This window comes from Equus asinus, chromosome 4 (genome assembly GCF_041296235.1).
Source record: "Equus asinus isolate D_3611 breed Donkey chromosome 4, EquAss-T2T_v2, whole genome shotgun sequence".
Lineage (NCBI taxonomy): Eukaryota > Metazoa > Chordata > Mammalia > Perissodactyla > Equidae > Equus > Equus asinus.
In genome coordinates this window covers 80,872,815-80,892,472 of record NC_091793.1, presented here as the reverse complement: position 1 = coordinate 80,892,472, position 19,658 = coordinate 80,872,815, and the positions used below count along the sequence as shown (strand labels likewise).

The 19,658-nt window shown below is 39.0% G+C and overlaps 1 protein-coding gene across 5 annotated transcripts in view; it reads right to left on the bottom strand.

Annotated features, from left to right (window-relative positions):
* The window catches only part of THSD7B (thrombospondin type 1 domain containing 7B), a 799,570-nt gene that overhangs the window by 410,696 nt on the left and 369,216 nt on the right, over positions 1-19,658 (bottom strand). The window lies entirely within an intron of this gene.

The following is a 19,658-nucleotide window of genomic DNA, read 5'->3' as shown; positions in this document are numbered from 1 at the left end:
AAAGGGTCAGAGGCAAAAAGAAGCATAAGTTTAGTGAACCCCAAGTAGTTTACTAAACATTATATTCAGACATCTAGTAGGAAAAGTAGCAGAACTGGGACAAGCTCCAAGTTCCCTACTCCTGTGCCAGGCTGGCTCAAAGCAGAAAGGCAACTCCTCATCCCAACCTAATCTCCATACTTCGTTCCCATCTGAGCCTTGAGGGTACAGAAAGGAACAATGGAAATATGAATAATAATTAGAGAATTCACATAAACTTTTGAAAATAAATTATACATGGATTATAAAAGAAACACAAGGTTGTCTTGTAATAACAACCTAATGTGGAGAAGGTCCAGTTGAGGAGGGGTTCATAAATTCTGCCACTAATGGACAATAAGTGTTTTATTGAATAATACTTGCCAAGCCAGTAGGTGAAGGGACCAAGGATGCAATATTTGGGCTTTTAAACCTGCTTGCCATTCTCAGGAAGAGTGACTTCACCTGCAGAGGTTATTTCCAGCACCTCTGCAGGCTGGGAAAACCCTCATGAAGAGAGAAGCCCCTCCAGGTCCCCAAGACCTTTTGTAAAGGCAATGGCACACAGCAGTGGGCAGTGTGCCTTGGGTGATCGCCTGTTAGCAGCAACATGACTGTGAAATTGCAGCATCTCTCAGGCCCGGCTTAGCCCCGTGATTAGTGGTCTGCCCCTAGGAGACATACAGCAATCTGCTGCCAGGCTGTCAGTGGGCAGTGGTCTCCCAGAGCAGCAGTGACAGCTGACAGGGTATGTGCCCCATCACCTCGCCACATGAGGGAAAAGGTGCAATCCCCTAAAAGTCATGAAAATAACTACACTTATCAGAGCGTGATTTCATGACATTGTGAGCTGCATATCATTTCCTCTGTGAATTAAAGTGGTGGATATGCATACATGCTTTAACCAGCCCCTGGGAGGGGATCCTTGTCCAGTATTCATTTAGCACTGAAGTTGTCATTCTGACCCATGAAGGCCCAGGAAAGGATGACCAGAAGAGCCACGCAGTATGACAAAAACCAAGGCTGTAAATACTTAGAGATAGTTTTGCCAAGTGTCACCAAAGTCAAAGCGTTTAGAAAAAGAGCAAGCTCCCTTGCTACCGGCAGGTCTGGCAGAATCCTTGTCACCATGGCAATCCCACACTCCCAACCCTCTTTGGAGACAGCTTGGAGCAGATGTTATGATGTTGATTCTACATTGTATGCTGCCCAAACGTAGGCAACTTGCTCCAATTCCTCAGGCATTTTGAACTCAGAAGAATTAAAAACTGTCAATAAAACAATTGACATAAACTATAATATACTAAGTGCCTGGTATATCCCAGATGCTGAATAATACATGACGCGTACACTGACTCAAGTAACCCTCACCTTAAGCCTGCAGAGTTCATAAAATCATCTCCATGCTATTGACTATGGGAAATACTGAGTAGACAATAAGGGGCAGAAAGTTCCCAGTCAGTCAAACCCAGAACTAAGCTTCAGTCATCTGGCCCTTCACAGCATTAATTGTGGGATACTGTGCTCTCATTAATCAACAACTTTTCCTGGCAACCTGGAATCTTCAGCCTTCCACATATAGTTGACCTTATGCAAGTCACTGGATATGTTTAAAGTTGACCTAGATGATGTCTAAAATCCCTTCTATGGTTGAAACTCCTTGATTCATTTGAGCCTTATGATATGCTAGTCATGGCAGGCAATTTAGAATCATTAAGATAGTTTCTATTTTCAAGGAGAATATATTATATGAAAGGAGCTCAGATTAAAATATACAGTTCAGCAATTAAGGGTAAAGCTGTGTGGTAATAATTACATGTGAAATAGGAGAGGAGAGAAAGCAACGGTCAATTAGGGCAGCATAGTCAGGGAATGCTCCACCTCCAATGCTGAACATGGTACCATGGTAAACAGAGGAAGGGAGTCAAGTGACCAGAAGACCCAAATGAAGAATTCTGAGGCTCCTGTGGATGGAGCAGACTTGAACCTGAGCTCTGGGGGGTGTAGATCATGGATGACATGGGCCCTGTGGCCTTCCCCTAGATGCGAAACTGTAGGCTCAATGAGAAAGACCAGAGCCTATAGTCAAGACCATGTTGGGTATGGACAGCTTCAGGACTGCTGCTGGGGACTATGTTATAGGGCCTATTTATATACAGTTATTTGTTTGTTTGTTTTAATTTTTTGATTATTTCCCTCATAGGTTCTTAGAAACAAATATGAAAAATTTTTGGTAGGGAAAACCCAGTTTCCATGTCAAGAATCTTTGAAAACCTGATTTCTGGTGGAAAGAGCTGGTCCCCAGGTTTCACATAGCTAGTGAGTGACTCTGCATAATATAGCAGCAATAGAAGAAGAAGTAAGAACTGAATGCAGTGAGGGGGAAAGTCAAGGAAGACAATGAGATGGGAATTAGCTGCCGAAGGGTAGAATGAGTTGAAGAGAAATGGGGGCTGATGTGGTGAGACTGGGCTTGAGAGAATTACTATGTGACCAAACTAGGACACTTCTGAGATTGCAAAAGGGGGGCATTCGTGATTATGTAAAGACAATGGGAAAGAACTTCGTTTTACTGAGCAAAGTAGGTGAATGGTAATTCTATGCAAAACTCTTCTTCTATCCTTCCTGTGAAAGCTTCAGTAAATTATCTGTTTCTCACAAATGCCTGGATGTATCTAATATCTATGAGGACAAAAAAAACCTCAGGCCTGCCTTCAGATTATCACACCATAAAAAACAGAGGTTGCTCCCAAGGACTGCAGAGCATTGAGTAACACTAGGTCAACCCTGGAAGTTACATGATAGCAATCCCCAAAATGTCATCCCTGGGAATACTGTTCTACAAAGTGTCAGTATGCACATTACAAACGAAGTGTTCAATACTCAAATAATTTTAGGAAGCTCTCAAGGAAACACAATTAAGTAAGTTTCTTCAAAGGTGTTCTTCTTGGAGTCCTTTCTATGGCAACATGCACTAGTAGTTTCCATAAGAGGAAAATAATGTATGCAGCATTTTGAACTTTTATGTAACCAGAGAATCTACTTTTCTAGGTCACTCGTTAGGAAGCCCTGGAACCAATGTCCCACGGTACATGATTTGGAAAATTCTCTGTTAAAGAGATGAATTAGATTTCTAGATACAATATCTACCCACAGTGCTCCAACTCATAAAAACAGGAACATCAAAGTAGCCTTATTTTGAGAAATGGAATATCCATTTGCTGAGAAATGGTGTAGTAGAAAGAGGACTTGGCAGACTTCTAAGTGACTGGATTCTAGTCTCAGCTCTACCTCTCTTTGAAAAATCAAACCCTTTTAATCTCAATATAATGACAGGGTTGAATTCAATGAATAAGAGTCTTTCAGTTCATAAATCTTGTGATTCCTACCGTGTCATTAAGTAGATCTAACATTCCTCAAACTCATCAAACAAATACTGAGTGCCTTCCATGTGTCAGGTACTGTGCTGAGGAGATGGATGAACAATGAGCCCTATCTTGCCCTGTCTGGAGACAGTATCTTTATCCCCTGAAGATTTCCCATGGAAAGCAAATAAAGGATGTTTTCTCAAATTTGGCATAAAAATCTTAATCTTGAATATGTACATTGTTAGGAAAGGGTGTGGATGCGGGTACATTTGAAAGAAAATTAAATATAATTAAAGTTGATTACCCAAGTTGAGAAATATTGAACTATATATCGAACCATACAACAAAGGAAATACCAGTTGAACATTCTTGTCTAATAAGCACAAGATATTATCTCACGCAAAATAAATAATAACATACTTCTTTCACCACAGCTCAGCTCCCTCTCTCAGATTCTCATGCTCTGTCTCGGATGGTAGCAGTGGTGGTGGTTACTCTGGCCTCCAAAACCATATCTCCAAATCTTAGATTTTTAGCTTCTTAAAAAGCAGAGGGATCAGGAATATGTCTGCCTAAGCCACGCACTGGTCTGTCACATTTATTCACGATTATTAACTCCCTTTCACGAAAGAACTTCAGCCCAAACAAAGCAATTTAGAATTCAAAACACTCTCTGCCTGCTAAGTCATAAAAAGGTAGTGCTGCTCTTGGGCTTTGTGTAGAACAGGCACAACATAGTCTCTTTGATGGGTTATTGTGTGGAGCACACAAATCTCCTGAGGAACAGACCAATCATTCCTTCCTGACACGCATCCACACTCTGGCTGGTTCACACGCCTCCATCCATCTTAATCCTTGAGAAGCTATGCCGCCATTCCCCAACACCCACCTCTCCCTTCACAAGGTAGTTTCTAAGAGCAATAGCTATCCAATACAAAGATTTGACAATGGATTATGCTTTCATAGACACAAAAATGACTCCAACGTCGTCCCTTAATGAAAGAATCAGAGTACGACACAGGGAAGCTCAGCCCATACTCTCTTTATCCTATTCCTTAAGCCATCTGGCTTGTCTGAACAGAGTTTTTAAAAGGCACCGGGAATAAAATTTCATGACCTCTGGCTAGAAAGTCCCCACAGATTTTCTTCTTTAATACAGTTTTGCTTTGTTTTGTTTTTAACATGTTGATTTTATTGCGGGGAGCTTGTTCTTTTCTGGGTCAGTGTTTGCCATTTCTGGGGCTCCTTTTTGGGGATACCCAAACATTTGATCAAGTATGTCAGTTTTGTTCTACATAATGTAACACTACACTATTTATTGTGATACATGAGTGAAAGGGGAAATGACAAAATAAAACAAAACAAAACAAAAAGCTAAAAGTTGTTCATCTATGACTATATAAGTACATATAATTCAAAAGAGAGTAAAGAAGTCTTCCTAATAACTTCATTTCAGGTGAGCAAAATGAAGCCTCATATCCCCAAATGTCTATTATCACCCCCAAGCATTAGTTTTGGCCCATCTATGTTTTATGAATAGATTTCTAGTGCAGTGGGAATTCTATTATTTGACCTTACCTCTGGCTCCCTGACTCCTTTTCCTCCTCTTCCCCAAGATATTGATTTAGGGAATCAGAATTATACTCGTAGCTAATATAGATATATAGATACAGATATAGACATAGATGGATATATAGATATGGATTTTTAAAATTTTCCCCTAGATTGCATAAGGGATAAAAATACTAGTCAATTTCTCATTACTTAATAATTACTGTCTCAACTTCATGTTCCAATATAGAATCCCAGGATTCAGGAGCCAAGACCTTGGAAATATACTGGTTCAGGAGTAAGAAGACAGCACAAGTGTTTGCCTTGTGACTTTAAGCCATAAAACCTCCCTTGTCTTCAGTCTCCTCTGTCATAAAAAGAGGGTAAGCCACTAATTCCTGACTACCATGCAGGGCTGCTGTAAGGAGTAAAATGAAATAATGTAAGTGAAAGTAAATGTTTTGAAAAGTGTAAAGTAGTAAATAAATGGAAGGTGCCATTATCTTTAATCAAAACCACCAGAGAACGCATGCATTTTTCATCTTTATTGCACACTATAAACAAATTTGAACTCTAAAACTGAAATCAGCCCAAAGTAAAATGTTAGGAATGACAATGAGTCATTTTTCACAACAAAGAAATTGATTTTCCATAGATGTTCTTTCCTGTTGCATGTAAAGACCTATATCCATCAATGCCTACGTCCCCTGTTTTGACATGGGTATAATTATGGCTGATCACAGAGTCTCTTGGTTCACGTTACTATCAGAGCCTGAGACCACTAAGTTTCCTCTCTATTACCACAGGGATGTGACAGGATTCATAGCAAATTGCGCCGTTACCAAGGCATTTTCTTCAATTAATTAAAAAAATAAAAGTAATTATTTTCAAGAACGTGCTCTAAGCCTGAAGCTTGAGCAATGCATGCATCTTCTAGTTCAAAGGTCTACATATTTTATGAACATCATTTTTAACCAATGCTTTCAAACATCTGAATTGACTGAACATTATCAGACATTTTACTTTTGCAAACAAGATCAACTTCTAGAAAAATTCAAAATAGTTGCCAGATCCTACATTAAGCTTTTATATTATTTTATCTAACCCTCAAAACCAGGTATATTGTACCAATGTTAATATTTGGTTCTTGATCATTAAACTATGGTTATGTGAGATGTTAACAATGGGAAAGTGAGTGAAGGATATAAAGGAACTCTTTGTACTCTTTTTGCAATTCTTCGATTTTTCTCTAAGTCTAAAATTAATGCAAAATAAAATTAAAAAACAAAAATCTTACAAAATAGCATCCTATTCTCATGAGTCTGGACACTAGATCTCTTCAGAGACTAATCATTTGCCTAAAGTCAGTTATCATTTTCATTAATTTATAGCACCAATTCACTCTATAAAAGGCAGCTTATTTACATAGCATAAAAGATAACAATTATAACAGAAGCCAAGATTTTCACAACAGCAACCACATGTCAGGAACTGTCTTAAGAACTTGACATAGATCAAATCAATACCTATATTAACTCTATGATACAGGTCCTATTCTAATTTCCATTTCACATGAGAAAACTGAGATGCCAAGGAGATCAGTAACTTGCTCAAGGTCACACTTCTGGGAAGTGAAGAAATGATGATGATACCCAGTAAACAAGATAATATTCAAATGGCAGGGAAGAAAGGCAGAAAGTAAGAGGGGGAACATGAAGTGAATCCATGAGGGAGGCAATATGGGCACCTGATCAACAGTACCATTTTCCAAGTGCATTCAACAAATGTTGACCATACGATCAGGAGATGGACAAGCATGTTTGATCTAGGACCGGCCAGGGTTTCTCCTATGGATCCTCATACAGGATGCTTATACATACAATTTAAAGGACCTAACTCTCATACCATTGAAGAAATGACAATGAGTCTTGTGGGGAAGAGTCTTATAACCTGACACACTATAGGCAGCTGATGCCACAGCAATATACAATTCTGCAAAAACAATTCTGTAGGTTGTCAATATTGTGCTCCAGGCACACAGCTGTCCTCTTCCGTGACTTAATTCAGGAAAAGATTTCAGAATATCTGGATGCATATTGTTTTTCTCAGCTGCGCTTGTGATAAATATTGGATGGGAATGATTTTGAGATTGTACTCCTGCCAAGTTCCTAAAATACAGGTTCTACTTATCCCAGTAAACACACTCCCAGATGCCTCACTATTCCTCTAAAGAAGAAGTCACGCTTCTCTCACATCATTCTCTCACACTTCCTGGAACACATTATAAAGTAAGAAACCTTATTTACCAATCAGGAAACTGACTGGCCCTTCTGACTAAGTGAATTTCCTACTTATCTAAAATCTAAAATTTTAACTTGCAGTATGATCTTATTTTAGCAGTTTGCTTTCAATTGCAGTTCATTCAAAATATGCTGCAAATTTCCTTGTCTTATTTTTATTTTTATTTTTTTGAGGAAGATTAACCCTGAGCTAACATCTGCCGCCAATCCTTCTCTTTTTGCTGAGGAAGACTGACCCTGAGCTAACATCCAGGCCCATTTTCCTCTACTTTATATGTGGGATGCCTGTCACAGCATGGCTTGACAAGCAGTGCATAGGTCCGCACCCAAGATCCAAACCGGCGAACCCTGGGCCACCAAAGCAGAACGTGCAAACTTAACCATTGTGCCACCGGGCTGGCCCCTCCTTGTCTTAAATTTTATTTAAAATCAATCAAGTAATTAAAATTCATTATTTAACTAAACACAACCTTTTCTTGATATCTTTGGAAAGACTCTGGGCATCTTCTTGCCTGTGGCTCTCCATCAGAAGAAATCCTCCAAGGGGTGACCGGAAATATGTGGAGACATTTTTGGCTGACACAATGATTACAGGACACAACTGGCATTTTATGGGGAGAAGCAGAGATGTCAAATATCCTGAAGTGCAGGAAAATCAAGAACAATGCAGAACTGTCCTGCCAAAAATGATAATAGAGGATTTACAGAGTTATCCTCTCCTGCCAGAATAGTGTGGCGATTCGTACCAAAGTAACCCTGAGAGGTCTCCAGCCTCCATGTAAATGCCTTCAGGGACAATGAGCTCATTATTCTAGTCACCATTCTAGACAGTTACAATGGAACATGTATTCACATGGTAAGCCAGAATTTGTCATCTTTTAATTTCTACCTATTTGCATTCTGGAACAATATGTCGCAGGGAAATTACATCCTCTTCTCAATGAATCACTATATACATATATTTATAAAGCTCTGATATAATATTAAAGACCACTCTTGTGTATAGAATTTGCTTGCTTTTTACCAAAACTCCCTCAAACTTAAGGATATGCCATTATTAGCAGTTCTGTTATTGCCTCCCTGTAGGAATATCTCTACTATGAGGGAGTGAAAAGCTGCTTGTCCCTAAATAGCTGTCTCTTACTTTCTCCTTTCACATGTCTTTTTCAAGAGAAGAGCTTTTCTTGCTATTAGCTATTGCTAATCCAGTCTGATGAATAAATTCCATGCTGGTTAGCTGTCTGAATACAATCACGATTAGAACTAAAGTTGCCAGGGAAAACCAGATAACTAAGTACTACACATCTAACTCAAATACACCTTGTGCCAGAAGGAAGCATGTGTGGGCTTTATGTTTTCATTGTACCTGGTGGCCTCTCTGTTGGTCTTAGCTCACACCAAGTGAAAGAGGCAAAAAGCTTAGGGTACAGTTAGAAATGGGTTTCATCTTTCAGGCCCACACCTGTCAGTTGGCAGTGTTTGCCTTTAGAGCTGCACCGAGAGTAAATCTCAGATCAAGACTCATTTAACAAAAAAGAGCATCTTAACTAATGGAAATTACTGCATGGGTCTGAGACACAGCAATGTCAGTGTTGTTGGTACATGTGGTACGCATTTGCTGATATTGATAAAGTAGAACAGCACTGGTTTGGTGTCCTAGGTCTGGAGTTCAAAATTCTAGTGTTAGAACATAGGAGTTGAGTGACTTCAGGCTATCAATATCTCTGGGCTACAATGTCCTCATCAATAAAATTGGAATAATAATAATAATTCCCAATTGGACTGTTGTGCAAATCAATTGAAATAACTCTAAGTTCTATAAATATTTATTGAGTACATCCTAATACACCAGACACTCTGGCATCCTGCCAAGAATAAAACAATAAATGAGTCAAGGTCTCTGCCCTTGAGAAGCTAAGAGTCAAACGGGAAAAACAGACAAGTGAGCAGATCATTTCAATATAATGTAGTAAAGACATTGATAACTGAATCACAAAGTGTTATGAGAACACAGAAGACAGGCACCCCATCAATTAGGATTATTACTTCAGCAGCTGATACAAACTCGGATAGAAACTGGCTTTTATAATAAGGAAATCTATTGACTTACACAGCAGCCAGTGCTTATACTGTTGAGCAGTCAGGGGCCCAACAATGTCTTCTAGAACTCAGAGTGTCTTTACATCTCTGCCCTACTGTACACAGCAATGCCTTCATCCTGAAGCCAAATAACCTGTAGATCATATGATGGATCATGGGAGCAACTGAAAGAACAACCTTCCTTGTTCATGTCCCTCTTCTCACATCTCATTGGCCCAAACAGATCTAACCTCACACATTTCTGAGGCAATCATCTATAAAGGAAATGAAATTATCATAACTGACTGTGACAAATAATCTGAAGTGGGTGGTAACCGTATATTCACTTGAGATTCTAGACCAACTTAAAAGAGGTGGAAGGCCAGCCCAGTGGCACAGCCATTAAGTTTACACGTTCTGCTTCGGCGGCCCGTGGTTCACCAGTTCAGATCCCGGATGTGGACCTACACAGTGCCTGTCAAGCCATGCTGTGGCAGGCATCCCAAATATAAGTAGAGGAAGATGGGCACGGATGTTAGTTCAAGGCCAGTCTTCCTCACCAAAACAGAGGAGGATTAGCAGCAGATATTAGCTCAGGGTTAATCTTTTGCAAAAAAAGGAAAGTGAAAAACAAAAAGAGGTGGAGTAGGAGTGGAAGGATGGTCTCCTGAAGGACATTAATCCAAGTTTTTAAAGGATATGTAATAATTAATTAGCCAAAGGAAGAAGAGGAGGATGAGCAGCTCAAGCAGGGGAACAACATGATAGTGACTGTGCGGCAAATTACCACAGAGGTAACCAGTAGGAGTAGTACTTATTGTGAACTATACATATGCTTGTTGTTGATTGAAACCTACCTATGGAGTAAGAGAAGTATCCTGGTCTTAAGATACCCCTAAATTAATTTCAAAATACTTTTTCTTTCAGTTCATGTTTCTTTGAAATAAAATGTATGATTTCTCTAAACTGTTTCTGAGTTCTACTTCTTAAGTACCTCTCTATGAAAAATCATATAGTTCTTTGTGCATAGCAGACACTCAAGTCAATAAGTATGGCATGGCTACAACAGCACAAAGGGCTACACACTATGAATTCTTAATTGTGAATCATATCAATTAGATAAAGCATATGTATAAGTTATTTTAATTGATGAGTACAAAAAGTTCTTAAGTCTACGTAAAATTTTCTTTTAATTGATTTCATGTGGGATGGATGAGCCTTTCCAGGAGAGTTTTACTTCACTACATTTTCCTAAAAACACTCAAATGGGTACAGCACAGGTAAGCCTCTGACTGCCTTTCCTAATCTAGTCATTTTGGCTATCTTATCAGTGAAAATTACTTCATCATACTAGAAATGTGTTTTAATCCATGTTCTTTAATGTCCCTTTATCTACAGACAGGGAAAAGTAAGGAGATGCTATGTTAGCAGTAACCAGCCAAAGGCCATATAAAACAGCCAAATACCACTTTGAAATGTATTTCTGAAGTAGAAAATAACATTATATCCCCATGACTAACACTACAACTAATCCTCGTTAGTAATACTAGTGGAATTCACAACAGAGTAAAGAAACTCAGACCACGCCCAGGAAGTTGAAAGTAATAGGAAGGGTGACAATCTCACATTAATTCCTACTGAAAGGCTGGGTTGACCATTTAATCACATGAACTACATTCTGAAGTATCAGCGCAATCTACAATTTATTTTGCTTTCTGAATCATATGGAATGGGAACAGAAAGTGGATTGCCCAGTGAGAATTTCAGAAGACAGAGAAAAAGGAGAGAGTCTTTCTATGAGAAATATAGGCACACTCAGGAAGCAATTTACTCTACGCTATTTCTAAATATTATAAATCTGAAAAAATCAGACCATATTTCATCTGATTGTGAAATACTAGTGGGGTCGTGATGTGAATATAGTCATTTCTTTAGGTACCTCGGTAAAAGAGAAAAAAAGACACAAGCTATTTTGCAATATCTAGTATGTAACAAGGTGGAAAGAGGAAGTAATTCAAAATACAATACCTGTTTATCATCAGAAAACATACAGTAAATATTTTTAAAACTGCATTGCAGTTCCTCTCTCCCTAGCATTTAAATTGATTCACCAGTTTACATGTACTCCCCACCTTCTCATCCAACATGGATGGGAAAACTCTGATTAGAACAAGACTCTATTTTCCTCTTTTGGATTCCCTCACTGCCAAATATTATTAGAGTTTCACCTTTAATTTCACTGCGAGCCATCTAAATGAAAGGAAATGAGGGACTTGGCTGCAGGAACTCTCACATTGAATCTCCTTTGCAGTCTGATTCCTGTAGTGTGAATAGCAGCCTGATCTTATTGGCACTTTCAACTGCAATGTCAGGTTCATTTCAAAATTTAATACAACCTATTTGTCATCACCACACTTCCTTCAGCAAGAACAGTGACACCAAACTGCTACCAGTTGGTGGTCTGAAAAAGATAGCTTGCTGAAAACGAAAATTCTCTCCTCTAAATCTAAATAACTCATCTCACAAGCTATGTGTCTTCTGTTTCTGCAAGAGTACACTATTGCTTTCCACTATTTGATTCTTTGGTAATCCATCTAGGTAACAATAAAAAAATAAAAGAATATTTACTCACTGCTTGCTTTTGGAAAGACAGTAATATATTTCATGGATTTCAAAAATAACTTCCCCAGCAGGAAACAAGAAACAACAGATTAGAATCAATACTACTGCTGGTTCTGACTAACTGTAAGATATGCCTTTCACTGTTCTAGCCTACCTGTGTTACACACTCACATTATGAGGCCGCCCTAGGCCCCCTTCTGCCTTGAACAATGTTTTTCAAAGTATGGTCCTTGAATCAGCACCACCAGCATTGCCTAGGAACTTGTTAGAAATACAAATTCTTGAGCCTCATCCTAGACCCACTGAATCAGAAACTCTGCAGTAGGGGTCAGAATTTTATGTTTTATTTTATTTTATTTTAGGAAGATTAGCCCTGAGTTAACATCCATGCCCATCTTCCTCTACTTTATATGTGGGACACCTACCACAGCATGGCTTGACAAGCGGTGCCATGTCCACACCCAGGATCTGAACCGGCGAACCCCAGGCCATCAAAGTGGAATGTGTGAACCTAACCACTGCACCACCGGGCCAGCCCCAGAATTTTGTGTTTTTATAACCCCTCCAGGTGATTCTGATATGCACTGTCACTTTAGAACCACTGATCCAGAACAAAGAACATAAAGCAACACATTCCCCAAACACTTCAGGCTCAATTTTCCCACGCAAATAATCCTCTTAATATCCAAAAGAAGTCTGTTTTTCTTGTTCATATTTAGAAAAAATCCAATACACTCTGGAATCCACTGCAAAATGAAAATATGAATAAACTAGTCCTCCCATGAGAGTTATAAAATTACTTGATTGTTGGAAAACAAGACTCAGGAGGAGGTCTAAGTTACTGGCATTGCCTCACTGGGAAGGAAAGGGGGTTCAATAATGTTTTTTACATTTTCAAAGGGAGGACAAAAGCTGTATATTGAAGCCCTTCAGATAATACCAAATAATTGATAAATAGTGAGGGTTGCTCAAAATATTGAATGAGCTCTTATGAGAGACTATGTCATTTTTTCCTTGGAAGGTCATTCTTTAAATATTATCAATATGATGTGATTTGAATTGGATCTTGCATCTTCTCTAGGAGTGGATCCATTAAACACCTTTCCAAGTATTCTTGTCTTGGTTTGAGTTGTACCATAACCAAACTCTGTAACAAAGATTCTTGGGTAAGTATTTATTGGGGAGTAACCTCAGGGAATCAGTGCAAGAGTGAGGGGGATAGAAAGGGAAGGAGGCTGATCAAGGATGAGTGATGAAATAAGTCACCACTATGAGTAAGTGGAGCTTCATCTCACTGGGAACTCTAGGACACAATGGAGAGCACACACTTCAAGGTTATTCCATCTGAGGGGCAAAGGAGCTGGTATTTATATACCAACTCTCAATCACTGGTTGAAGGCTGCTCCCTGGGATTGCTAGTTCCCTGGCTCTTCTGATTGCATATGAGAGCAAAGAAGGCTCCAGTGGCCAGAGAAACTCCTCGGGCAAAGAGATGCAGGTGGCATCAGTTGGAATTTCAGGCTGACATGCACAGAAACGGATGGCCAAGGGAATCTGGGAAGGAAACAACAGTATGTGTGTTAAGTGTGACTACGCCAAAAAGCCATTTCTCTGAATTTGCATCAGAAATATTAAATGTATGTCCATGTTTATTCTCCTCTGTTTTGATTCCTCTGAATATGTAGCAATATAGTTCTAAGATTCCCAAACCTTATGCAAAGGTAACTGTGTTTTTTTCCAACTCAAAATAGAAACATATAAAAAAATAATAATAGTCTAAGAAGAAAGTTTAAAAAAAGATATATCCCAATTACTATTATCCCTTTCAAAATGCACATCTTAATAAACTGCAAACTTATTTCAACTAAGGTGCCACTGCCCAAAACTTTTTGAATATTCACAGTTGAAATTTATTTTAGAGGCTCTGTGTTCTCCATAGTGGCCCCAATTTGTATTGTCCCTTTAATAGGTTGATTCACTGCAGGAATATACTTGTGTGGTAAAGAAATACCTGATGAATAATCTATCCCTCGTCCTTCCTAAAATAGAAGAAAATAAACATTGTGCTGAAATTGCAGTTAGAAAATTTTGTAAGAAAAGGGAAAAAATATACAGAGGAGAAGTAAAGCATCACTCATTGAGCAACACGAGATACAGCACGATCAAAGGGTTTAGAAAACAATGACTTGAGAACACAAAAGCAGTTCTATTTAGAATTCTGGTGAGTCACAAAATATTCTGATAAATAACTTCTTATCCAAATGGCGTTTGACCTTATTCTCACAAGTGAGCCAAAGAATATTTCTTGAGACTTCAAGATAAAAAACAAAACAAAGCAAAGCTTCCAATTCCAATCATAGATTTTTTTTAAAAAAATTAACATTTTAACCTAACTCAGGTAAATGATTACTCTAGCATGCTTTCCACCAATTAAAGTCATCCTAGAAAAGGTACTTATGGTGTTAAAGCTTACAAGCACTTGCCATTTTAGCCAAGATTAAAGATCACATTTTTGGATTGTTCAAGGTTAACAATGGAAGGCAAGAACTCAAAGAAAAATCCCTCTAAAATGAAAAGCAAAGTCAGGTTAACGATCAGAAATCATTCCTCATGCTTTCTGTGCAAATATACATACCACTTAAGGAAAATATTTGCATGGGGAAGGTCCAGTGAAACTGTGAAAAATAAGAAACCTTGTATGCAAAGGAGCCTTGCAGCGACACCAGGAGACTAATTTCATGTACCTGTCAACATGAGAACTTTGTTCTTCCTGATGTATTATACTCTTTACCCGCGTGGGTATTTGCTTTCAACAAGTGCGGAATGTACGCTGCATTATCTCTGAATAGAGATGGTTACTGAAATATACAGACATTGTTTTTGTTTCTCAAGACAGCTTATTTGGCAAGCTATGGAGCAAAGCATGTGGTGAGTACTCAGGGTCTGACAGCTCCAGTAGGCAGGCTGGCATTTATCCAATGACCCTATAGTGTCATCTGCCCATTGTGTATTATGAACCCATGAAAGAGATAAGTAGTGGTCACTTCCCAGCTGCTAGGAATGCTGTCCACTGCCCTGGTATTATGGGGATTTTCCCAACCTTCTCTGGGAAGATGTCACACAGCAGTAAACCTTCATCAATTGTCAATGAAACTGAGCAACAACAAACCAGTTACATGTTGGAGAAACAAAGTTTAAAACACAGTAAATTAACTTGATAATCTAAGGGAGAAATATGTTGGGCTTTCAGTTTGCATCACACTCCATTTACTTTCAAATGCCCACTGTGAAATGTTGGAAATGTACTTGTCATTGAGATAAGAAAAAACTAGGTAGAGTTCTAGTTTCTATACTCAGTAGATTTCTATTGACCCTGCTAATGATAAGATGTTGTACAAAAGAAAGAAATCAAAGCTGATCCACCAATCAAAGTAGTGGAAATCAGATTCCAAATCAGAATACACATTCATGTAATCTATTATACAATTTTCTTCCTGAAAATAAATATTACTGACTAACAAATTGTTTGCTACTATCACAGGCTGGGTGAGAAATCAGGAACTTTAGTGAGACTGATTGGACAGTAACAGTAATAAATCAAAGTAGAGAATGAGTCAAAGCCTATCTTCAGAGATAGCTATAAAAATTCATAGATGATGCCTTGGCTCTTAGACAGTCCAAAGTAGGTCACATCCTGAAACTAACCCAAAGTTTTAGGTAAATCAAATTGCTATTTCCAGTTACTTCCTGGCTTTAATGTGACATAGATTGTGTATTTTTGAAGTTTCCAAGCTAACATATAGTCTGAACGAACTTCTGGGGAGGAAATATGTCTTCCTAGTGGTATGAGTAATGCCCAACAAGACACTATGAAGAGTCCTATGGAATCTTGATCACAGCTACATGGAAATCTCTTGGCTCCACAACCTGAAGGGGATGTAAATATTTTGCAAGGATGCTGAACGTCCCTTTGGTAAATGGGATACCTGGAGGGAGTTAATATGGACAAGCTAAAAATAAGAGGTAAAGCAAGTTACCTTGCAAATCATAGCAAGCCTCAAACTGGATAAGATCTAACATGAGTCCATTTGCTTGTTTGTTTAATCAAAAAGAAGACTTACTTTCTTGCTCTCATCCACTTAGCTCTGAATAAATTCTGGAACAAAAGGCCTATGAAACAATTAATAAACTCAGAGTGATGAAAAGAAAACTACCAAATGTTACAAGGAAAGAAAATCACAGGAGACTTATTAAATATCTCAACCATTTTTTCTCTCCAAGCATTTAAATGAGCGTCAACAGTTCCATCAATTCCGGCAGCTACGGAAAGACAATGGTAATATGTGGAGAGTCAAACAGGAGCACTTCTCTGCCAAACTTCTATCATCAATCATCCGGAATCTCACAGAAGCTCAACCGAGAAAAGTGCAACCAGAGCACATTTTCAATTTCTCACTGGACAAAAGACTGCTTCCGCTATCAGGAGGTCAGCCTGTTCTCCTAACCATGACTGTGGCCATTGCCTCACAAATGAGGAAGGAGTCATCCAGGTATTTAAAAACCACAAAGACTTCATAGAACTGATAGGAACCAGCAGGAATTCTTACTTTTCCCCACAGAAATTGAGATTGTAGGTCGATGCTGAAAATTAGTTATTTCAAAGGAATAAGCGATAAAATTCTAGAACTGCTGTAAAATGGTAAAGTTGATATTTCTGTAAAAAGGGTTCTGCACTCAATTTCAAAGTGCAATTCTCCAACATCAACTGGGTATCATACCACTCAACTTAACTCTGACACCATCTATCCAGGAAGAACATCAGATTCCGTAGGTAAAGGGCTCAGTCCCACAAGACCACCCTCCACTTCAGATGCCAATTGCAAGCCTAGGTTACCTGTGCTTCTGACTGACCAGCTACAAACTGGAGGTTCCAACGACCCCTTCCAATTCAGGATGCCAATCACAAGTCCAGGTGGTTAAGTGTACTTCTGACCAAGTGACTATAAATCAGAGGTTCCCATTGATGTCGGGTCAGTGAGCCGAGGAGTCGAAAGAAAGATTTCTTAGACGCTCAAGATCTGGCAGTAGTGCTCTTTTATTTAGAGAATAGAATAGCATGGGGACAGGACCCATAGGCAGTCAGAGCTTCTGCTGCTGCTGCCCCGGCTACTGCTGCCATGGGAACAGGACCCATGGGCAGTCAGAGCTGCTGCTGGCATGGGGAGCTGCTGCTGCCACGGGCATGGGGACAGGACCCATGGGCAGGCAGAGCTGCTGCTGCTGCGAGTTGAGGGCTAGGGCTAATTTTATAAGGCATGGGTATGTGAGTCATCTCTTTACAAGATAAAGGAAAGAACATGAAAAAAAGTTAAAATGGTATCAGTGCAGGTGGGGTCTGGTCATTGGGTGATCCCATGACTTTTAGACAAGAATCAAATCGGATTAAGTAAAGGTCAGAAGCCACCACCCTAAATCAGTTACATGAGATTGCCAGGCAGCAACCAACTTAAGTTCTTGCCTTCCCCATTAAGAGTTTCTAGGGACAAGGTCATCTCTCTTCTTCTTCCTGGTACAGAGAGGGAGGCACCTTTTACAGATAGAGATTTACCTTACAAATGTAAATGTGTCCCAACAAGGGCAAGTTCCATTCCTCAGAGCTTCCTTCCCTGTCCCAGTTTATCAAAAGCAATCAGCCCCAAACAATCCCAATGCCAAAGAGACATATCCTGGGGTGGCCAATTTCAGGTCCCTACAAGGTCATCCCCCCTTCCTTCACAAATGCAAATATCTCTCAAAGAGCAAGCAAATTCCAGTCCTCTGAGCCTGCTTCTCATCTGCAGTTTTAAAAGTAACCAGCCTAAAATCCTCATCACCCATGACTCCCTCCTTGGGTTTGATTAATTTGCTAGAGCAATTCACAGAACTCAGGGAATCCATTTAACTTACTAGATTAACAGTTTATTATGAAAGGATATAACACAAGAAAGCCAGATGGAAGATATGTATAGGGCAACCTGTGGGGAAAGAGCGCAGAGCTTCCATGTACCTCTCTCCCAAAATCTTCATGTATTCACCAACCCAGAAGCTCTCTGAACCCTGTCCTTCATGGAGGCTCCATTACATAGGCATGATTGATTAAATCATTGGCCATCTGTGATTAATTTAACCTCCAGCCCGTTTCCCCTCCCCAGAAATCAGGGAGTGGGACTGAAAGTCCCAACCCTTTATTCATGCTTGGTTCCCTTGGCAATCAGCCTCATCCTTAGGAGATTTCCAAAAGTCATCTCATTAACATAAACCCAGTTGTGGTGAAAAGGGGCTTGCTATGAATAACAAGATACCCATTTCACCTCTATGAAAGTAATTTCAAGAACTGAGGACAAGAGAGGAAATATTATAACAAAAAATGCTCCCATTGCTCTTATCACTCAGGAATTCCAAGGGTTTTAGGAGCTCTGGCCCCTAAATGGGGACAAAGACCAAATATATACTTCTGTTTATAAATCAGAATATCACACTCTGCAATATTGAAGAAGACAGAGGACAAATTGTGAAAGAAATGCCCAGGCCTATGGACATAATATATCAGGTTTGTCAGGCCTCCAATACCTGCTAGGAGATGACAAAGCATGACAGTCATCTGTCATTGGGTCTCAACCAAATTATCTTCTTGTTTACACAGCTGGAGGTTGGGAGGAAGAAGTAGTATGGTTATTCTAATACTCATTCTTATTTTCAGTTTATAAAAGACTGCTTTCTGCATAATTCCCCCAGGACAGAACCCAGTAATAAATGGGCATTGTAAGTAAAATAAGCTTACAGCGTATTTTGAATGGTTCTGAGCCAGGCACTTAACTAATCACTTTTACACAACTAACATAACTCTCACAACCTGAGAGTGAGAGGGAAGTTTTATTATCTCCACTTTACAGCTGAAAGAAAGATGCCTCCACAGTTACATAATTTTCCTGAGATCATCTAGCAGATGAGTAGCAGACTTGAAATTCCAACCTGTCTGACTATAGAGCCCAGGTTTTAAACCACTATATTACTCTTCCTGAATTCAAAGAGAAGCATTACAAAAGTGATTTTATTTACCTCGGTTAATAAGCTGCATATATGTTACCACAATTCAAAAAGTATTTGATAATATGAAAAGTCAATATTTGTTTTAACTACTTAGTCAAAAAAGACTATAGCTAATATAATCTGTCGTCACTCTCTATTTAATTAAACAACCACCTGGTTTTGTGAGGTAACCAACTACATAATTTGATAAAATGTCTGATTTGGGCAGTCAGTGATTAAAAAAAGAAGGAAGGAAGGATGGAGAGGAGGAAAGAAAGAAGGAAGTGAGAGAGGAAAGGGGAGAAAGGCTGAGAGAGAGAAAGGAGAGGGGAGAAAGGAAGGAAGGAAACAGGAAAATGCATTGCTGAAGGTCATCCTGTGTGGACGTTAATATCCATTATGAATCCACTTTGTAATTTCCTTCCATTCTGTGACTGACTTCACTTCATATTTCAAAACATCTCAGTCCACACACCAAGAGCATTAGAAATGGGACTTCTCATGATAGAGCTGATTAACAGACACACTCCATATTCTTCCAAGAGACTGAATTTTTTTAACTGTAGGATAGTTTTAAATGTCACTTTCTGATTTTCATGTGACTTACATATTTTCTAAATCATATTTCATTTCAAACAACCATTATACTAAA